Genomic DNA, 6,069 nt, shown 5'->3' with positions numbered 1-6,069 from the left:
ATCACTGTCGAGATCACCTGTGAGAACGGCATGAAGATGAAGCCTTCCATCATCCTCTGCTTTCTGTTGGTCTACGCAGGTGAGCCGTCCTCCTCTTCTGTAACATGGTTACATGCTAAACAGGGTTTCACACAGAAGGCATAGCTCAGGAGATAAGACCGATTGTCTGGCAGTCGGAGGGTTGCCGGTTCAAACCCCGCTCTGGGCGTGTCGAAGTGTCCTTGAGCAAGACACCTAACCCCTAACTGCTCTGGTGAATGAGAGGCATCAATTGTAAAGCGCTTTGGATAAATGCGCTATATAAATGCAGTCCATTTACCATTTACAGTCTGCTGACTAAAGCACTGCAAGCTAAGTAGTTAGCTAAAGCAAGTGAACTGTAGAAAGGCCTGCATGCTAGTACAGGGTTTCCGCCAGTGTATTGCAAGCCGGGCGGCCCGCCGGGCATAAATTGACCCCCGCCGGGCCTAAGCATCGGGGAATTCTTTTTTTTTTTTTTTAATGTATTTTTAAGATGTTTTTTAAACTACAGTTACAGTGGTGCGTCTTGGTTGGAAAGTTCACCAGCGACATCTGTTGGTTAAAACGTGAACGCACTATAGGATAACAGCAGGTCTGTTCTTTACTCTCATTGTGCATAGAGTGACGTTCAACACTTGACGCTTCCAACTATCACAAGCTAACGGTCAGGGGTCATCACCGTGTCGGGTTGTGACGGACTTTTTGGTCAAAATTTTTTCCACGGACATACAAAACTTGAAGTGGTGAAATATTACCAGAAACACACAATTGCATGCTAGACCTCACAAAGTGCCATAGTACATATCTTAATATGCTACACAATTTATGATGATAGTAGTTCTAACATTTAAAAAACTGTGCTCTACCTTGTTATGACGAAAACTTGGAGACTGTAAAGTCAGCCGTTGTATATGGGCAGGTGGCAATCCTAAAACAGACATCAATGCGGAATTTCGTGTTTGAGATTTAATATCGTTCATATGACTGAAACCTCGCTCACAGCTGCAGGTGTCTGGGCTTAATGTGAGCAGGAGTATTGCAAGTTTGCTCAATTCATTGTACTCCTTGCTGTTCTCAAACAGATTGCAATGTATATTATCATGGGAAAAAAATAAACTTTTTTTCCCAATCAATTAATTTTTTTGACACAGACAAGTCTTGCCACGGACATGTTTGTCCGTGTACGGACACGTTGATGACCCCTGCTAACGGTACCTAGCAAGGCACCATTTCTCTAGTAGGCTAACTAACCTCGTTACAAACTGTGTTATCACTTCATCTCGTCGGTAAGTACATTCTTTTAATACTAACTTAAGCAGTGTGTAGGTAACGTTAAACTAGTAGCATGAATGTAACGTTCGATACATTGTAACATTACATGACTTATTAATCGTCATCTAAATAACGACTTCACTTGTTTATTAATAACGTTAGCTTGGTGGCATTGATGTGCATGACATGACGTGGTCATTTATCTAACTTAGCTAGCTAGCCAAACAGTCAGTAACACAGATACATAGATATTTTGTTGTTGTTGAAATGTGCCCAGCATTCCAAGGCTGTACATTGTTGTAAGATTCAGTAGCCAATAAGTGTTGCGCATATCCCGCTCTTACAGCTCGTTTCCAGCCCAAACCACTGCAAAGAGAGCAAACTTTTTTTTGTTGTCAGTGACATTTCCTTCTGACATCTACGACGGCAATCGCAAACACGATTAGCTATTTCCATGGATAAAATCGCATTTATTATTATTATTTATTGGTAAAAACATTTACTTCATATCCAGGGAGATAGCCAACTACTTGCACGCTACATGACACATGGACGGAGTGTAGCACAGTGGGTAAGGAACTGGGCTTGTAACCGAAAGGTATCAGGTTCGAATCCCGGGTAAGGACACTGCCGTTGTACCCTTGAGCAAGGTACTTAACCTGCATTGCTTCAGTATATATCCAGCTGTATAAATGGATACAATGTTAAATGCTATGTAAAAAAAATAAAATAAAAAAAAATAAAAAAGTTGTGTAAGTCGCTCTGGATAAGAGCGTCTGCTAAATGCCTGTAATGTAATGTAATGTAATGTAATGACATGTGTAGCCATTTAGTAATACCATCGCATTTCAGGCTAGAAAATAACCCGTTAATCCAGAGAAATTGCTGAGTTGTCTAAGAATCTTTATCGCAACAGAATGTATCAAGGCTAGCAGTCCGGATCAAATTTGTTGTGACAGCTGCCGTCCAAAACAAACACATGAGAGAGGCTGCCTCAAGCGACCAAAACCAGACTTCGTTTTTGAAGCTCATTTCCTGGTCTTGTTGTTCCTGGTTGCTCACTAGCGCCACTGCGGCTCCAGGATAGATGTTTTCATATCCGATTTCCATGTAAGTCTACGGTACAAATGCGGTCAAAATACAAAGTCAATAATTTTTTCTCATGAGAACAAATAGTCACAGTAGGTGTATTTTATTCGTCTTATGACTGTCCATGGGTCGATTTCATGATTTATTGTGTCATTTGGGCACTGTTATAATATTTGTTGTGGACCAATGAGGTACAGTTTGCGTCACTTCCTGATTACTGCAGATGACTAAGCTACAGTATGGGCTTACAGTCTATGGTCACTGGGGTGGGAGGTGGCGCCTCTTGGCCTTGACATTGTGGCTCCGGCCATGGTCCACCTGTGCGAAGTCAGAAAATGCAGGCATCCCGTTTCGTAGTGATTTCATTATGGCGTGTGCTATTTACAGCTGCACTAGACGACCATAAAATCATCCTCCTCTGAAGTTTTTCGGTAGCCGAGTCATTTTTACTATTTCCTTTAGCCTACTTAACCAAATGATTAGTTGGCAGAAAGCGTAATCAGCTTGCTATATTTGGTAGTCCAGTAGCCTATGCTAAAACAGTTTGCAACTTCGGCTACCAAGCCATTTGACTAGCTAGCTAACCCTAAACTGCAAATATTCAATCTGTCAAACGTGTCTGACGGCTTGTCAGTCGTGTACATTCCGTAAATGTCTACCTGGGCCATGCTTCACGCATGTGACAAAGCTACTGTAATCCCGATTTTGGGATAAACACTGCAAAATTTTCTGTTTCACGAAGCGAATTAAGGTTTATTTGCTGAATAGCATACAACACACGATGAAATCATACACACAGAATTTAACGAAATTAACCATCTTTGTAAGACTAGCATTTAAGAGACCGACAAGAGCATTTAAGACAGTGGTTCTCAGAATCGGTCCTGGGGGCTCCTTGCGTATTATGGCTTTTTCTCTATTGGTTTTGATGATTTACAAGAAAAAAACAATAGTCTAATAATAATTAGAAATTCAATGTACATTATTTTTGTCTTCATGCACCAGGTGGAAAACTTGCTGTACAAAGTGCGTTGTCATCTTTACACGGCTGCAGTGTAAAAAGTATTCGGTAGAAAGTGACTTGCGAACGATCGGTCAGCTAGCGTCACCCAGCAAGTGAACACCACAAACGGCGATGGAGTAGCTAGTAGCAGTTACTGGCTCATTAACTGACTGTGGCGAAAACCTACGACGACAACTTGCTCGGTTAACAGCAGACAGTTATACGAAAATGAGCCTAGTCAAATCACCAGTAGCCTACACATCTCTGATTGACTGACCACCAGTGTAGTCGATGTTCTTCCCCTGTGGTGCATATTGCTAATGCGTGAGCTAACCACGGATAGCCTACCTAAGCTCACTGGCAAGCTGATACGCTAGCTAAGCATATTCGTTTTGCTGAGAAACATAAATTGAAGATAACGGAACATAATTGTATTATTAATGTGCAGTACAGTCACGGATGGAAATTAAACTCTGTAAATATTTGATAATATATTTTAAAACATAACGGCAGACAGTCAGCTAGCCTCAAGTTCGTTCTGCAATCGTTCGTTCAGGTTGATGGGCTTTTCCGCACCGGACTGTCAATCACATTATAAAAATCACAAGACCGCTTAACTCTATGGTTTTGGCTCCAAATCGAGAACATGGCCGCGCCCGCCATTGAGCTTCAAAACGTGTTTTACAGACCCACGTAGAGGCAATGGGTGACGTCACAGTAGCTTTGTCCATATTTTTTACAGTCTCTGGTTTCAAAACGTGTTTTAGAGACCGACGGAGAGTCAATGGGTGACGTCACAGTAGCTTTGTCCATATTTTTTTACAGTCTCTGGGCTGCCTGCGTGCCTGCCTCCCCCAAGGCGTACGTCATTGTTTTGCAATGCGCAGCTGTCGTAAAAACATGCTGGCTTCGATAAGCGGAATCGATAAGCTCGGAGCCATACGATTCCAATGAATAGGACAACTTGGAACCGGTTCGCGATTCCCATCCCTATTTAAATGTGCCCAGCATTCCAAGGCTTGTTGTAAGATTCAGTAGCCAATCAGGACTTGAATACAAGTTTTTTGTAGAGTGCAAAAACTTCGATATTATTTTAATTTCTTTTGTTGTTGTTGAAATGTGCCCAGCATTCCAAGGCTGTAAGAATCAGTAGCCAATCAGGACTTTTTCAAGTCTTTTGTAGACTGCAAAAACTTTGATATTATTTATTTTAATTTAATTTCCTTTGTTGTTGTTGAAAACAGAGCATTCCAAGTCTGTACATTGTTGTCAGATTCTTTGTAAGACTATGCTATGCTGTAAATAGTTATAGTTGTAAATAGATTTTTTTAAATGCGTGTTGAATAAATGACTTATAACAACATTCACATTACGTAGTTATATTTTCAAATCTCCAGTCAGCTTTTAGCACAGACTTAATGTAGGGCCCTATGGAATCTGTGTTATAGCTTTTTTAAATTCTCAATTCCGCGATTCCGTCCGTGATTCTGTTATCACAGAAACTATAGGGCCCTACCTTAATGCTGCCATCAGTCTGTCGCTGGCCCGCGCCGGGCCCCCATCAAAAAAGACACTTGGCCGCCGGCCCCCGTCAAAAGATACTTGCCACCGGGCCTAACAACTTACCTGGGGGAAACCCTGCTCTATGGTACACCTGTAGAACCTGGAGAGAATAGATGTGCACAGCCCAGCTCTCTTTAGCCTTCTTAGGAAGTACAGGCGTTGCTGTGCCTTCTTCACTAAGGAGGAGGTGTGCTGGCTCCAAGTGAGATTGTCTGTGATGTGCACCCCCAAGAACTTAAAACTGTGTACTGTCTCCACAGTTGTACCATCGACCTGTAGGGGGGAGTGAGTCACTCCGGCCCTCCTGAAATCGACAATCATCTCCTTTGACTTGTCGACATTCAGAGAGAGGTTGTTGTCTCTGCACCAGATCTCAAACTGTCTCACCTCGTCCCTGTAGGCGGATTCGTCGTTGTTGGTGATGAGCCCCACGACTGTGGTGTCATCAGCATACTTGATGATGTGACTGCTCTGGTGTATAGTGACACAGTGGTGGGTTAACAGTGTGTACAACAGTGGGCTCAGCACACAGCCCTGGGGGGCTCCAGTGTTCACAGTAGCGATAAAAGATTCAAGAAATCAGAGAATCACAGAAATCAGACCCGGCTGTGCTCCACCTATTCCCCGGGGTTAATGCTCTGTGTAAAGACGGCTTAAGTTAACTAACGTACCAGTAACTTGTACATAGGCAAACAGAAAACAATGCACACCGAGCAGGAGTAGAGGAGTCATATTCACACGCGCACAGAGACATGCGCGTCCATTTGTCCCAAACATTATGATGGGGACTATTTATAAAAAGTGCTGTCATTTTTACATGGGGAAACTAAAATGTATAAAATACGCTTAAATAAAAGCTTAGAATGGGCACTTTTAGCACAAGTGAATAGTTTTGTTACAAAAACTGTGAAGTACAGAGCCAAATAAAGAAAAATATGTCTGTGTCCCAAATATAACGGACCTCACAATATAAATGTATGCATGCATCAATATTCAATCATATTTCTTACAAAAAAATTACCTCTTGCCATCTTTGGATAAAGGGTATTCTATCCGTGTGAAATGTTTTGCACTGACCATTTTTGTGTGTGCTCTATCGACTGTGAGTGTGATCTATAACC

Source organism: Anguilla anguilla, chromosome 1 (assembly GCF_013347855.1).
Source record: "Anguilla anguilla isolate fAngAng1 chromosome 1, fAngAng1.pri, whole genome shotgun sequence".
Lineage (NCBI taxonomy): Eukaryota > Metazoa > Chordata > Actinopteri > Anguilliformes > Anguillidae > Anguilla > Anguilla anguilla.
This window is presented reverse-complemented; position numbering follows the sequence as displayed.